A 15759-nucleotide genomic window follows, 5' to 3' on the forward strand; every position below is an offset into this window, starting at 1 on the left:
CTCTCGTATGACAGGGACTCCGTGACAATCTCAACCTCTGGCTCCCCTGCTGGTTGTGAGGGCCCTGCTTTCTGATCCTTATTATCCAGGTGCTTTGTTTTCACCTTAGACTTTCTAGTTTCCACGGGGGCAACTGCTGCTGGCTGTGAGTGCCCTTGCAGTTCAGCTGGAACCTGGAGAGATGTAACATCTGTGGGTTCCACTGCTGCACCATCAGGTTCTCCCTCTTTAAGGCAGAGGGAGAGTTCCTCAAGAGCTGGGGAAAGGTACTCCTTCAGCATTTGGCCCATCTCCTTCACTAGAAACCCCACCCACTCTGGATGGTTCCTTTCTGAGGTGAGCTCTGGGGCAGAATCAGGCTCAGGGGCAACATCCTTAACCTCTGGGGCAGAATCCGTAGTCTCTAGGGCAGAATCCTTAGTCTCTGGGGGAGAATCCTTAGTCTCTGGGCCAGGGGCAGGGTCAGGCTCTGGGGCAGAGTCCTTAGTTTCTGGGGCAGAGCCAGGCTCTGGGGCAGGGCCAGGCTCTGGGGCAGAATCCCTATTCCTTGGGGGACATATCAGGGTTGTCATCCAAGTCAATCTCCCCTCATCTCGGAATGTTAAATAGAACAGGTTTACAAGGCCTATTAGCAATGTCAGCCACTGTATGATATCATTACTGCTTAGAAGAGATTTGAACCCCTCAAAAGCTGGTGGAGCAGACCCAAAAAACTGTGTAAGGGGTTGGGACAAAATTTTCCCTGGTGTCATATCCTCACAGTATGTACCATTATTAAAGTAACCCCAAAAACATACAGTTAGAGTGTGATAGCTCTGAATCCATGTGCCCACCTTCCAGAGGAAGTTAAAAATCCATGAATTTCTCACGTTATCAGCCCACAAAAGGAACTGGATAATAGTTACAGCAGCCTGAGTTATAGGACCCATGTTCAAGTAAGGGATTGCAAATGGGAGAGATAAAGCTGTGGCCACATGGAGCCCAAACCACGGTAAGCTGGACAACATGATGCCACCTAACACAAAACTGAGGGAACTCAAGAACTGTTATTCCTTTTTCACCCTTTTCTCTCAATGCCCTCAGGCCCCACGTTGGGTGGCCAAAATCTGTCCTGGTTTGAAAGACAGGCGTTTGCTAAGGAAAGCAGAAGCCTCCCTTTGGACTGAAAAAAAAAGTGATTCTTCCAATTATTATAATTTTGGAATTAAGAGAGCTCTCAGGCAAAGATATGGGGGTAGGAATAACAGTTAGATATAATAGTATATCTAACAAGACAAACAAGAACAACAACAGCTATGAAATTACCCACAAACAGAACAGTAACTCAGTCCCAGTGTTTTTTGGCTGCAGGCACCTTTTCCCTGAGCTGCAGTTCCCGGTGCTGGGGGCGGGCGGGTCCCGCAGAGCCGCAGGAGGGCTGGGGGTGATGGCAGCGCTGTCCCAGGGGGAGAGAGAGATGGAGAGAGAGCTCTCCGCTCACGGTGTGGGTCCTGGTGCTCAGCAGAGTGCTGGATGGTGGTAGTTCACAGCGAGAAGACAGCCGGGCAGGGTCCGATGGTGGTTTCCCGACGCTGGGATGGCAGGGATGGGACACAGGCGGCGATCGTCCTTCTCGTCCGAACTCCGCGGGGGAAATGGGCCGAGACCCAGCCTTCCGCTTCCTCTTCTGGCTGTTTGAATCTCGTGGGGTTCCCTCTTCCCTCCCGTCCCCTCCCCCTTGTCACCAGGGCCCAGTCAACAGGTATCTTAGCATGACAATGGGGAAAATTCCACAGAGGGACAAAAAAAAAGGGAGAGAACCAACCCCCAACAGCTACACATCAGTGGTCTGAACTAAAGAGATTTATGTGTTAGTATTTTCTATAGTACATTACTGTTCTATAATACTTTTTCACATTTGGACTTTACACTGAGATACTTCAGCTAGCACACTGATGGAGAATTTTGCAAGCTTTGATTTCTGCCTGCCATGAACTAAATAATAAAGTCATAACCTGATTCTTATCAGTCTCTTCCTTTTCTTAAGAAATAAAAATCCCACACATTTTCAACTCATTCATAAAAATAAATCTTGGAAATTCCCATAAAAATTATCAAAAATATTATTGCATTTGCAAGAAGAAAAAGATAAAGAAAACAAAACCTAGAAATGGATGTATCATGAAAGAACAATGAACACTTTCTTTGATCTTTTTCCTTTTAGAGGTACCCGAGTAGAGGCTAAACAAAATATAAAATTTTATTTCTGTAGTTGATCCTTGGTTAATCAGAGCATGAATTCCAAAATGGCTGAGGATGACAGTGAAACCATAAGATGTGTTAGTTCATGTTATAGTAAATTACAAATTTTGTTCCCTGAAAGTTGATTCTGCCCTGGAATAAGAGTGAGAATGGCATATTTGTTGCATCTGCCATGTAACTATGGCTACAACAAATTACTTTTGTTGTATGTTTTTAAAAGCTATTTCTACCAATTTAGACAACAGTACTGAAAATCAGATGATTTTAATAAGAGCTGGAAATGCTCTAAATGACAAAGATTCATCTACATTAGTATTTTGTCTTGTATCTAATGTACTATTTGAAGCCAATCACTTGGATTTGACACTCATTTCAGTACACATCACGGAGTAGTCTCAGAGTGCATAATTTGGATTTCCTCAGGATGCAAGTAAATCAGGTGTTTTCCAACAGCACACATAGAGCAATTCCACTATTCATATCTATTAAAAGAAGGTTAGAAACAGCTACAAACAGTAGTAAAACTCTCTGTAATTCTGATAACATGAATGTCATGTCATTAGCTTTAACATTTTGTTCTGCAGACAGTTTTATTGGTTGGCACTAGTTTTCCTCATTGCCAGATCAGAAGTAAAGCAGGCATGCAATTTCTTAATGGACCAGTCTAACTTCAAGGGAAGAATAATTGTGTCTTTTATATGAATACATGTAAGTTTTAGCTGTGGCCATCTCCCAGTAACACAATGAGAAATGCTGACCACGTGGGGTTTTTTTTTGTTTTTTTGTTGTTGTTGAGTTGGTCTTTTTTTTTTTTTTTTTGCTTTATCAGAAATCCCTATATTTGAATAATAGAATACTTTAAAATAATTCCCCAGGTTCACTTCAGTGGACTAACCACTTTTCATATAATGAAGCAACACTATTTTCCCCAAAAAAAAAAAAAATCCAAAACCAAACCAACAAGAACAGTGGTGTAGTAATTATGTAATTATTGCTGCATGATGTTATTCTTGCTTCTGTATTCATTATTCAAACCTGTTCGTGTGCTGGCCAAATTCCTGCAGAGTTCCATGCTGATTATGTGTATAAACTTTTTTTTTCATTTTTTTGGGGGCAGGAAAGGGTTGTGCTCTGGGTTTTGTGTTTGTTTTTCCCTTTCTGGTAATTCTTACTCTCCTAATTTTTATTCAGATTGCTCCATGAATATTCTCTTCTCTCTGTTGTTATGGAAATATACCTGAAGTCACTAGTCACTGCCAAAAACTGGCACATCTTTATTTTTAAAAGATACTATTGCTAAATCCTTTACACTGCTGAACACATATGCATCCATCCTTTTGTGAGAACTTTTATCACTCACACAGTTTCAGCCAAAGCCTGGCTAATCCTATAATATATCTTTTAGTGCTAAACCTAACCTTCTCAAGTTGTAAAAATAATAGTACTTACTTCTTTTGTAGCATTACACTTGAAACAGTTTGTTATCCTTAAGAAATTAGGTTTTCCAAAATGCCTATTTTGTTATTACTTAAAAGGACTAGAGTTACTATTACTATTTTTCAGTAATCAAATGCTATTCACACAGAACTAACCAACTTAACCAACTCTGAAATATTTGACAGAAAGATAATTGTAAGCATTTGGCCCACTTGACACCTTGAAGTAATCTGGATTGGTTTTTGTTCTTTGTTGTTTTTTGGGTTTTTTTGAGGATGTACTTAATCTAGTCACAATCCTCTTTGTGTTTTTCAAAATCAAGAAAGAAGCATAGAGAAATATTTCTAATTTTTTTTTAATATCTCAGAGAATGAGGTTTTCTTCTCAGTAGAAGAGAAGCAATAGCAGATTATTAGCACAAATGGAAGAGTGTTTGAAGAAATACCTTTTCATCAAAATATGCTGAGGAAAAGTTATTGAGTTTTGAAAGCTCATGATAGTCAACAAGGTTTAAGAGAGAAAGTGTCTGAGGCCCAAATCAAAATCCTTATGTCACTTCTCATGAAAGAACTGAGTGAAAACTCTGGGGTTTGGTTGTGGGTTCTTTAATTATTATTCTGGAGGTGTACACTTCAAATATATTCAATTTTATGAAAATATAACAACATTAGTTTGTGTTGGTTTGGGTGTTTGTGCAGGGGAGGGCAGGGATGAAAACCAACCAACCAACCAAACAACCAAACAGAAAACTGCAATACTTTCTTGATAAAGTGTAAGGAAACACTGTTTTCATTCTCTGGCTTGTTCTAAAATATCTAATTTATTTAATGATGTTTTTGATCTAGGAATGAAATTTCCATATAAGAAGTAGTAGACCATTGGATCCATTTAGATTGCTATTATTTGTTATCCTTAAAATAAGCCATCCATCACATTAAAAAAAAAAAAATTAAAAAATTGGAGAAGGCCAGAGCGTACAGCTGTCTAAAACAAGTACAGTATAGCAAAGCTGAATAACAGACTCTAAACACAAAGGACGGTTAAATTTCCTCTTTCCTTCAGATCTACAGAAATAAATAGGCCTAGAATTAGAAGCAATTACACTGTGATGATCTCCTCTGTGTAGCAGACATTTAAGGTTGATTTTGCAACAGTAACTCAAAAGATTTAACTCTAATATGATATTGCTGATATGCTGTTGCTTTTTTAAGAAAAGGAAAAATGGCACTGCTTGCTAATAAATATACTTAACAACCACAATAGAAATGGTCAGAGTAAATAAAATTGTGATTATCTTTCAACAGATGTAATAACAGACAAACACATAAAACACAGTTCACTGCAGAAAATTACATCTTTTTCATTGCCAAATCACCTGCAAAACCACAACACATATTATAATACAGTTTGTTGGGGGTTTTTTGCTGGGAAAATTATGATAGCTACTTCTGCACCAGCTGTTTTATACCTTCCCTTCTTGCAAATTAATTTAAGTACTCATATGGCAAAAGCCTTCCCTTTCCCCAATTTACATATGTAAATTATGAACTTCCCACCCTCAAGTGGCATCACTACTTACTTATTGTTGTCTTTATAGCATCCAGATTGACACAAAAGTGGAGACTCTTCTGGATTTGGCTTTGTAGAAATAAAAAAGAAAATTTTTTTTCTGCTTCATAGGGCAACAAAGGTTGGAAAAACAGAAATTAGTGGAATAACAGAAGCTACGAACAAGGAATTGCATTGGCTTTGTACTCATGTGCATTTGTGTTGACTACTTATACGTACACACACACACACATTTATATATATTGTTATATGTACATTTTTCACTCTTTTTTTGTAGTAACTATAGTTACATATCATTCATAAGGGTCTAGCATTAGCAGAATAATGAGTAGAGAACTCTCTGCAAATAGGGTTTCATGTAAAATTCACTTTGGACTGAGGAGGTAAGATTGAGTGATTCAGGCTAGCAGCATTCCCCAGAACATCAATTGTAATAAATGTATTTAGTATACCATCTAAACTAGCATTAGAAATAGAGTTATGATAAATAATACTGCACAACAAAATGATAGAAGTCAAGTTTGGGTAATCTTGTATCTAAGGTTAGCAAGAAAAAGGAAGATGCAAGTTAAGAGTACTGTGTTCTGTTCTGGGCACCTCACTGCAAGAGAGGCATTGAGGGGCTGGAGTGAGTCCAGAGAAGGGAAATGGAGCTGGGAAAGGGTCTGGAGTACAAGTGTGATGAGGAGCAGCTGGGGGAGATGGGGGTGTCCAGCCAGGAGGAAAGGATGCTCAGAGCAGACCTTACCATACTCTACAACTGCCTGAAAAGAGGCTGTGGAGAGATAGGCTTTTACTGCCAGACAGAGACTGAACAAAGGGAAATGGCCTCATGTTAAGGCAGTGGATGTTTAGATTGGATATATGGAAAAAAATTCTACCCTGAAAGAGTGGAACAATTTTGTTTAAGTTTTGGAACAGACTGCCCATAATGGTGGTGGAGCCACCACCTCTGGAAGCGTTCAAAAAATGAGTAGATGTGACACTTCATGATAGGTTTTAGTGACTGTGGTGGTGTTCAATCAAAAGTTTGACTTGATGACCTTGGTCTTTTCCAGCCTCAGTGATTCTATGTGGACAGATGTGAATTGCTCACACGGCTGTTATTGTTTGCTCCAAATAGAGAAATTCATTTTGCAGAATTGCTGTCTTCATAGCATTCAGGAGTTCTGAAGAGTGTGTGAACCAATGGAGCAGGAGCCATAGAGATGGATTATCAGGGAAAATTATGGTGTCAATAAAGACAAAAAGATCCCCACAAAATTGTAAACTGAGAACTTTTTTAAATTAATACCATCAGTATTTTCTTTCTTGTAATGTTAAATTTAACTTCCTGAAGATGTCTCCAGGAGTAGGTATAAAAAGTGAGGGGATGGTTAGCAGGCTTGTGGTTAGTAAGCTAGAGGTTTGGGTGGGCTCAAACAGCTGTAGAAACAATACTGAAAAAAAAGATCATAACACTGTCAACATTCTCCTAGCATCGGAGAGAAAGACTGGAGGGAGGACTTAGACATGCGAATGAGATAGAGACAATAATTAATGAAGACTTTCCTTTTATTTATGAAAATAAAATTATTACATACAGTTGCATTAAGGCAGAAACTACTTCTGATGCAGACTATGTGAGATTCTCTGTTGTGAGACCAAAGGTTAAGGGTACTTACCTTGTGTATCCAAGAACGCACGCAGGCATGTGGGCTTCCTTAGTGATCCCATAAATACTTTTTGACTCAAATTTAAGAGTTGGAATGCAGCCATTTGCATTTACAGATGACTGGCTGAAATTTACTGAGATAACTCTAATTTTATTATTCAGACATGACCCAGGTGTAAAAAAATTAGTTCAACTGCTTCTACATCAGAGCATCCTAGTCCAAAACTGAACAAACAAAACAATTAATGTAACAATTGTAATTGGTAATTTCCTGCATTAATTGGCATAAAAGTCCTCCAACAGTTGTATCAGTCAAAAATGCTTTATAGAAGATGTCATTTATTGCCAGTTAAATATTCCAGGTCTTGTAAAATATTTTTGGAGAGCACCACTAGATGCACTGCAGCACTCCCTTTCCCACCTGTCCCTTTCGTTCAGGCATGCAGAGGGAAACTTCCTGAGCAGAACACACCTAAGGTAAGAGCACACAGACATATGTAGAGCTAAGGAGGCAGGAAGCTAAGGATTAATATTGCAACCCAGTGCAGTCAGATTGCCATGGAGCTGGGAAAGAATTTCCCTTGAGATGTGCTGACACTCGGTGATGCTAAATGGCCAACTTTGAATTCTACCTATTTTTTTGACAATGTATTTCATATCTGTATTTTTCCCTTTGAATCTGTAATGACCTAAATCCCCTCTCAGTAACTATATGTATTTGTGGTTTTGTGGTTCTTTGTTATGCCAGGCTTCAATCCACACACCTCACACTGCAATTATAATTTTATCACCAAAGCTGAAGCACGGTCAGAGCTATGAGGCATCAAACTAAACCTTTGATCACCAGGACCTGAATTATAGGGCTAAAGATTGCATCAAGGTTTTTAGACATCCAGAAAATGGATTTTTGCTGAAAACAGTATTTTCTTAAAAGACAAATTACCTTTTCTGATACTCTTTGTTGTTGTTCACTCTAATTCCAACAAAAACTCAGTAATTTCCCACTCTTCTCTCTAAGCAGTAACTTCTCCATCTCTCAAAAGCTTAACACAAATTTTGAGCACTTTAGCAAGAAAAAAATAAAAAAAGAAGGGTCAGTGTCTTTCTGAAGCTACAGGTACATTCTGCCTGATATAAAGCTTTTCCAATTTCCAAACTGTCTTTTCCTCCATTTTTAAATTTTGTTGCTAATGTATTTTCCTTAACTTCATCACATTCTGTATTATGAGTAGATTTATGATCTCTTCTACTTTTCATTCTGGTTGGTTCAATTCTAAGCAGCACATAATGAAAAACATTTAGGCAAACCTGTCCACAATCACAGTTTCCTAAACAGGTTAAATGAATGAACTTATGGAGTAGTTCCTGTTATTTCATCACTTATGTAGACACTTCTGGTCTCTTCCAGCAAAGTTGTTCTGCTTCATTACAATTTTCTTTGCTTTATTTCAAATGATCTTCCATGGAGTTTTGTGTTCTAATCTTCAAAAAACACCTCAGCCCTTCCAAAAAACCCTAACAAATCAAAACCAGGAAAACAAACAAATAAAGAAAAAAAAAATCACTTCTATGTTCCATGTTCCCTAAATGAAAATATAAAGTTATGTACACTACTGGGTAACTAAACAAACAAACAAACAAGAAAACCACTTTGATAAAGTAACATTGGGATATATAGATGGAATAATGACAAAGTAGAAAGGGTTCACTAAAAGAAAAGTGAAAAAAAGTATAACTGGAGAAAATATTTACTGCTTCTTTATCAGTAACAAATGGTGAGATAATAGAACCAGGGTAAGAGTTACCATGTGGGCCTGTGTGTTGTGCCTTCCAGCTGATGTGAGTAAATGATCTGAAGGAACAATTTGTTCTCTTTCTGCTTCCCTCCTGCATAGAATTGCATTTCATCAACAAGTGGACACTCACTAAGACAACTCATAGAAATATCCCAGGGAAATCTTAAGAAGACAATGATGTCCACAATGACAGGAATGAGAAGCAGTAGAGAAGGAAATGGGACTCCTGAAAATTACAATAGAGCAACCAAATCTGATTTGTCAAAGTAAGGAAGAATAATGAACTGCTCTCCATCACTTTTCTAGAAAGGCTCTTTCAAATACATAGAGTTTCATAGTCAAAGTGTTTGTTCTTTTCTTTAGCCATTTTTTAAAATATTTGTTGTTTGGGGAGTGGTTTTTTCGCAGCCATGAAATACCATCCTATATCCCAATAGGTGATTTAAAACAAACAGAAAATTATATAATGCAAAGAAGAGCTTTAGTACCTATGCCAGCTGGAATAATACCTTTCTCATAAGAACTATTCTTCCCTCAATTTCTGTTTCAAAACTAATATCCAGGATCCTTGAGCTATGGTATTAAAATGATATAAATTATGTCCTATATGAAGAATACATACACTTTAGGAGTAAAAATGGAATTATACAAATGGGGCACATGCCCATCAGACTAGTCAAATTATTTCCAGGCTGAGATGTTGAGGGGTAATTAGGAATGCCTTCATACTGTTTTGTGACCACAGACTGGGTCGGAGTGAATTACTTTGTGCCAGTAAATCTCACAGTGCCAAATGCCTCAGTGACTTCTGGCTATCTTAGAGACAGGCATGAGCACACATGAAAAATGTTTTGCATATATACTTCATGTCTGCTGCCTTATTTAAATTGAATTCAGTTCCATTAAATTGAATTAAACACAAATTGTTTACTTAATAACTGCTGATTTATAAGTTGGCTTAAGGATGGGATGAAAAGGAAGAGGATCAGTAGGAGAGTAAAAACAGGAGAAGAATCAGAACATTTTGCAGGATTTTTCCTGTTCTAAAATTTGCTGTTCAAAAAAAATGGGGACTTTTTGTTTTTGTTTTTGTTTGTTTGTTTGTTTGTTTTGTATCTGACCTGCAAGAAGGAAAGAACATATGTTTTATTCAAAGTAATTTCCACAGTGTTTTCTAAAAAAATATTATATCACAAGTATATTTTTCAGGTTGGTGTAAGAATGTATTTCATTCACCAAAAATAAATCTCAAGGGTATATACCTGCCCACTTTATTCTTGTTTTAAAGGTGCATTTTTTGGGGGGGGTTATTTATTGGTGGTGGATTTGAGTTTTTTTTTGTTTCTTTTACATTATTCTGGCATGGATTGTATTGTAAAGACACTTTTAAAAATAATCTTATGTTCTGTCAATTTTTGTCTTGCACAAAAGGCATAATTAGCACTGTGAACTGAGTGCTTCCAGCTCTGCCAGTTATGTGAAGAATGCAGGTGCAGGTAAACAACTCCAACCTCACTGAGGAGTTAGTGCCTCTCTTCACCTGGATGTTGGAATACAGGCTGAATAATGAATGTGCTGTGTTTTATTGCTGTTCCAAAGGTGGAGTTTGTTAAAGAACTACAAAGGAATTTCGGAGAATATCTCTGTTACAAGACTTAATAAGATCATTGATTCCTTAAGTTTGATTGTGTGTCTGCTGCTTAATTTTTTTAACATACTGTTGAGCAGAAGAGCAATTCAGAGACATTAGATATTATACATGTTCAGTTTGAAAATGATTTGGTGCTTGCAGGTCTTGTAAGAGGTAGCCAATGAACCTGAAGTCTGCTTGGCAGAGGAGAAAACAAAAAACTTTAATTCAGTTATGTTATATTTAGACATTAAGTCAAGAAAAGTATCGCCCAAAAGACTCTTTTAATGTCTATGTCCAGGTAGCCCTAGCAGAAAAAATTGCATTAAGAGAGATGTAGTAACTTGAAAATTGTCTTAAAGTTTATTCCTGCTGTTTACGGAGTTTTACAGTACCTCTGAGTCTTCAAAACTGTTCCATTGCCTTATTAATACAATTAAACAGCAAATGGCACATTTTACCATTTAGGCACTAAGTTGGTAAAAAAGGTAAAATTGTTTGTCTGTACTGAAATGTGAGTAGGAGGAGCACAGGCTATCATGGGTACCAGTCGTTTGCAGCTGTCCAACATCTGTTCCCACCATCCAGCCACAATCCTTCTTGAACACACAAACACACACACACACACACACACACACACACACACACACACACACACACACACACACGTAGCTTTCCTGCCCTTCCTGGATAGATTTCAGTCACAAGGTCAGTAAGCACTGCCTCTCTAGGCAGTCAGCTCTGTTGTGATTTCATCTTTGCTCACAGGGACCTTCTTCAGCCGACGGAAAGAGACCGGGGAATGCAGAGCAGACTTTCCCACGGGCTTTATTTCTTCCTTGAAGGGGGTCAGGCAGAAGTCCAAATACATGAGTTACTATAGGTATTTTATAGGGTTTGGTAGGATCAAAAATAGGGTACAGGCTTGAAGCACCATCCAACTACATAGGAGTTCTATGTGTAAAACAACCAATTACAAAGAATCAATTCTAACCAACCACCTTCTAAAAAGATAAGCAAGGGTCTAACATTTTTCTAGCATTAGTCATTCTAAGTAAGTAGTTTTTCTTACCTCAAAGATAAGAGGCCCCAAGGGGTTCTCAGAGGGGTATCTGCAGAGGAATCCATCTCCTCCACACATATGCTCTCTTCTAAATGCAAACCTGCATGCAGTTGCAGGTAATTTGCAGAAGCAAGGTTGATTATGACAGATTTCTTTCCCTGGTTTGTCACTGGTTCTCAGGAAACTCGGTATTTCCATGTGTCAGAATTAATTTTCAGTAGAGACAGAGTTGGAGTATCGCAATTTTCAAATGCTTAAAAAAGATATTTGGGAAAAGAAAATAGTTTCATTTTGATCAATATTTAGCTTTTGAAAAACAAAATGTTATTGCTTATTTCAAGGCAAGCCTCCAAGACCTAAGATAAGAACAGAATTTTCCTGTTTCTTCCTCTGGTTCATATAATTTATATAATCCAATATTTCATAGTATAAATTGCTTAACTTAGTTCCTTTTGATATAGACAAAATTTGATGAAAATTCTTATCACATGTAGCAAACTAAATCAGTACTAGGCTATTAGCATGTGATTATCAATGATGGCAAAGAGGTTTTGCAACAATTTATTACTTAGAAAGATTGAGTTGTTCATAAGAAATAATTTTCTAATGTAAATATGCATATTTATATTCCTAAAAGCAATTCTACCTGGGTATTTTCACATAGTACTTTAAATATGCTTTTTCTATTAGACTGCAAATTTTTTGTAAAAGATAGCATAGATCATGAACACTCTCTTTGTAAAACTGGTTGAAAAGTTGAACAACAATCATGACTTGTTTCCAGTATTTCACATTTATAGAAATAAAGCAATTTGCCAAACTTACTTCTTGCACCTGCCTTCCAAATTACTCCTGTAGTTGAATCAATCACATTTTGTCTTCTATGGGAAAGCATTATGGAAGAGGAAAAAAAATCAGGATTACAGAAATAACAGCATTATAAGATAAAATACCCTTTTCCAAAGTCTGTGGAGGTTTCCAGTAGCATACTTCATTAGATTAAATTATTTTTAGAAGACAAGAATTATTTCTGGAAACCTGGTTACCTATTATGCATAATGAGCTTTGCATTTTTCTGCCCAGTGTCCAATCACTAAGTGCCACTTGGGAACATTTGCTTTGACTTGCTGCTCCTGGCAGTGTAAGAGACCATATAAAGCTATAAAGGACCACATACATCAAAATATGTTTTAGCATCAGACCAGTAAATGACAAATTTCTCTTTTTTTTGGTGTAAGTATGCTTAAGTAGCTTGTGAGAGAAATGACCAACTGTTAGAGAGTATGACTATGTTGAAGCTAGCTCTGAATTTTTTGTCTTATTTATTAAATGTGAGCATGGTTAAAATAACTGCATTTAAAAATTAGGACCCAGTATACACAGATTTATAGCTGTCTTCCAATAAATGCACAATTTGCATACAAGATTGTGTGTTCTCTAAGCAACTGAGATTCAGATTCACTCAGACAAGAATGAAAACACCAGCCACTTTAAATATGCCACATTAAAAGAAAATACTGTTGACAACAATTCCTCCTGTAGCTCAGTATGTGAAACTGTGAAGAGTGACAAGGAAACTATCTCTATGGTGAAAAAATTTAAATAAAAATGAAATTACATTTTAAAAAATCCAAGGAAATATTTTTATGAAAATCCCATGAAAACACCAGATCTCTATTCCTTCAATTACATAAAAGATTTATCTATTTATGTTGGTACATTTTTACAATCGCTGAAAACAAGTTGTTTAGCTAATAAAACAATCACCCTTTCCAGATGAGATTTATTCAGTAGTTGTCACTTAGTCTGCAAATAAAGCTCCTAGATAGTTATGACATGTTGTATCCAGTGATGTTGAATTGCTTCAATAGTGATTTTTATCTCCATATCCTTACAGTTATTAAACCCCTTTTCTTTAAACCTTCTCTCCATTACTGGCGGTATAATACTGTGACTGTGAGAGTGTACTTTTCAAACTGAAAGATAGCCATTCAACTATTATTTTGTTGAAATTGTTTAACGTTTTGGTTTAGATAACTTTAGATTTGTTTAAAGTGGCTCTTTCCAAAGTGTAGTTTGGTGATGAGAATCCAACAAAATCATGGTAACACTATGACTAGGATGGAATATTGTAGTGAAGGACAATTAATTTATTTCCAGATTATCTTCTCTGACACTGGAACCAGGTGCATTTTATCTTTTTGTTTTGGTGGTTTTTTTTATCCTTTGCATTATTTTTTTCCCATGAGGGAGGTTAATAAGCATTGTACAGCCGGGGTTGAAGGGAGTACAATAATTTTCTTAATCGGTTTTACCAAGCTTCTGCACCCTGTGTTTAGGTTTCTGGATGGACGTGCCATATCTATCCTCTCCTTACTCCTGGTAGAGATCAAATCATGGTTGTCAATACATCCTAGAGGAAAATTTTCATCTATGTACAGGTGGATACCTGAATAGTCACTTAACTAAGTTCCTTTGGGATAAATTGAGTATCTCTTTCACCAATATTATCAGAGATAATAAAAGACTGTACCCATTTGTAGTCACGCCTACATTGATGATACCTAAATCCAACTTTCCACATGTGAAAGTGAAAGTCAAAGATAAAAGAATTCTGTAATCAGATAAACCCTTCCTCATCAGAATACTTGAACATCTACAAAGTTTCCTCATCACTATTCTAGAGGTGGTGCTAGTCAGGATGATACTTCAGTTTTCAGTGGCACTTACACCATTAAACCCTGAAGAAGCAATTTAAAACAAAATTTCATTTTCTACATGTATATGGAATGTATTATTATGCAATAAGTTATACTCAACACAAAGCAAATTATTTAATGCATTTATCAGTGTGTCATTCACTGTTAAACAGATTTGTGGAAGATCAGACAGTTACAGAACAAACTAAAAGTATTTCAACATGTAAATATTGATTAAATGATCATGTTTCACATCTGTCATAGTCAATGATCTTTTATTTCCAATAAGAAATGTGTATATCCTGTTATGTTCTAATATATGGTAAGTTATCTTTATAGTCTAGGTAATTAATTTCCAAAGGTATGTTTCAGTCAAATGAATTATATTGATTTACATTTAGATAATTTCTTTACTTTGACTACAATAAACTTTCAATATAAATTTCAGCAATCTAAATTCTCTTTTGGCAAGTAATTATGCAGTTTGGTCTGATATTTTTTTAGTCAAGTAATTTAGGATTAAAAATTTACATATTTATGGATAAACTGCTACTTAATATCTGTTCTTCACAGATGCAACTTCAACAGAGGAGATATTTAGTACTAATTTTTTCTCCAGCATTTCAGAGCAAGTACTAGAGAATGTTTTTATTATACAAATGCATCTATTGCTTTGACACAAATGCAGGTATCAAAGTGATACTTTACAAGTGTAAGTATCAAAGTATACAAGTGTAAGCGTCAAAGTATCAAGTGTAGGTATCAGAAATGAAAATTTATGCATCTTTACCTAGTATATCTTTGTTATTCTTAATAAGTAATGGAAAATATATTGGAAAGACAGAGAAAAAGTCACCGATTTCTTTGATGCTAATATGCAATAAATAAATCTTTATCTTAATCTCTATAAAGAAAATCTTCAATATGAAATCAAAATCATGCTGTTTAAACATTTCCTGAGAAACTTTTCTAAGGCTTGAAAACTTCTGTCTAGGAAAAAAAATTGAATTCCGTTCATGTAAATTTTGTACACCTGTATGTATAATCCAGGAATAGTAGAAGAGATCATACAGGTTTTTTTTTATGTAGTTTATATTAATTTGACTCTTCAATGATGTATATATGAGGAAAGGAAAAAATCATCTCAATAATTTAATAAAGTTATCATAAAGGCTTTTCTTGCCTGTATTTATAAATAGTTATGAATAACAAACATTTTTCTTAAAATATGGTTAAAATAGATTTCTTTAAAAGTAGGTATCAAAAATAATCTACTGGCTTTACTTATAGAAGTTACACAAATATATTCTTTTTGATATCTAATTAAGTTTCATATATCATGATCCCAATCTCTGTAATTATCTGAAAATCTCATTATTTTCAAATTAAGCACACAACAGAAATGGAGGATTGCTAATTTGGCAAATATCTGGGGAAAATCTTTGAGACCTTATGTAGCCAATACATGAGTTATGTTTTTTAGTAGTAATGCATGACTATCTTAAAAAATAAAGGAAAAGGATTCTCATGTACGTATGTCAAAATTTATTTTTAAACATTTAAAGTATTATTCTTTACCATATTCTGAAAATGCCATTCCTGATCAACCTTCCTTAGCCATGAAGTTGTGAAAATTTTGGCAATAATCTGTAGCTGCTTTTGTCAGATAT

This window comes from Cinclus cinclus, chromosome 2, assembly GCF_963662255.1.
Source record: "Cinclus cinclus chromosome 2, bCinCin1.1, whole genome shotgun sequence".
Classification (NCBI taxonomy): domain Eukaryota; kingdom Metazoa; phylum Chordata; class Aves; order Passeriformes; family Cinclidae; genus Cinclus; species Cinclus cinclus.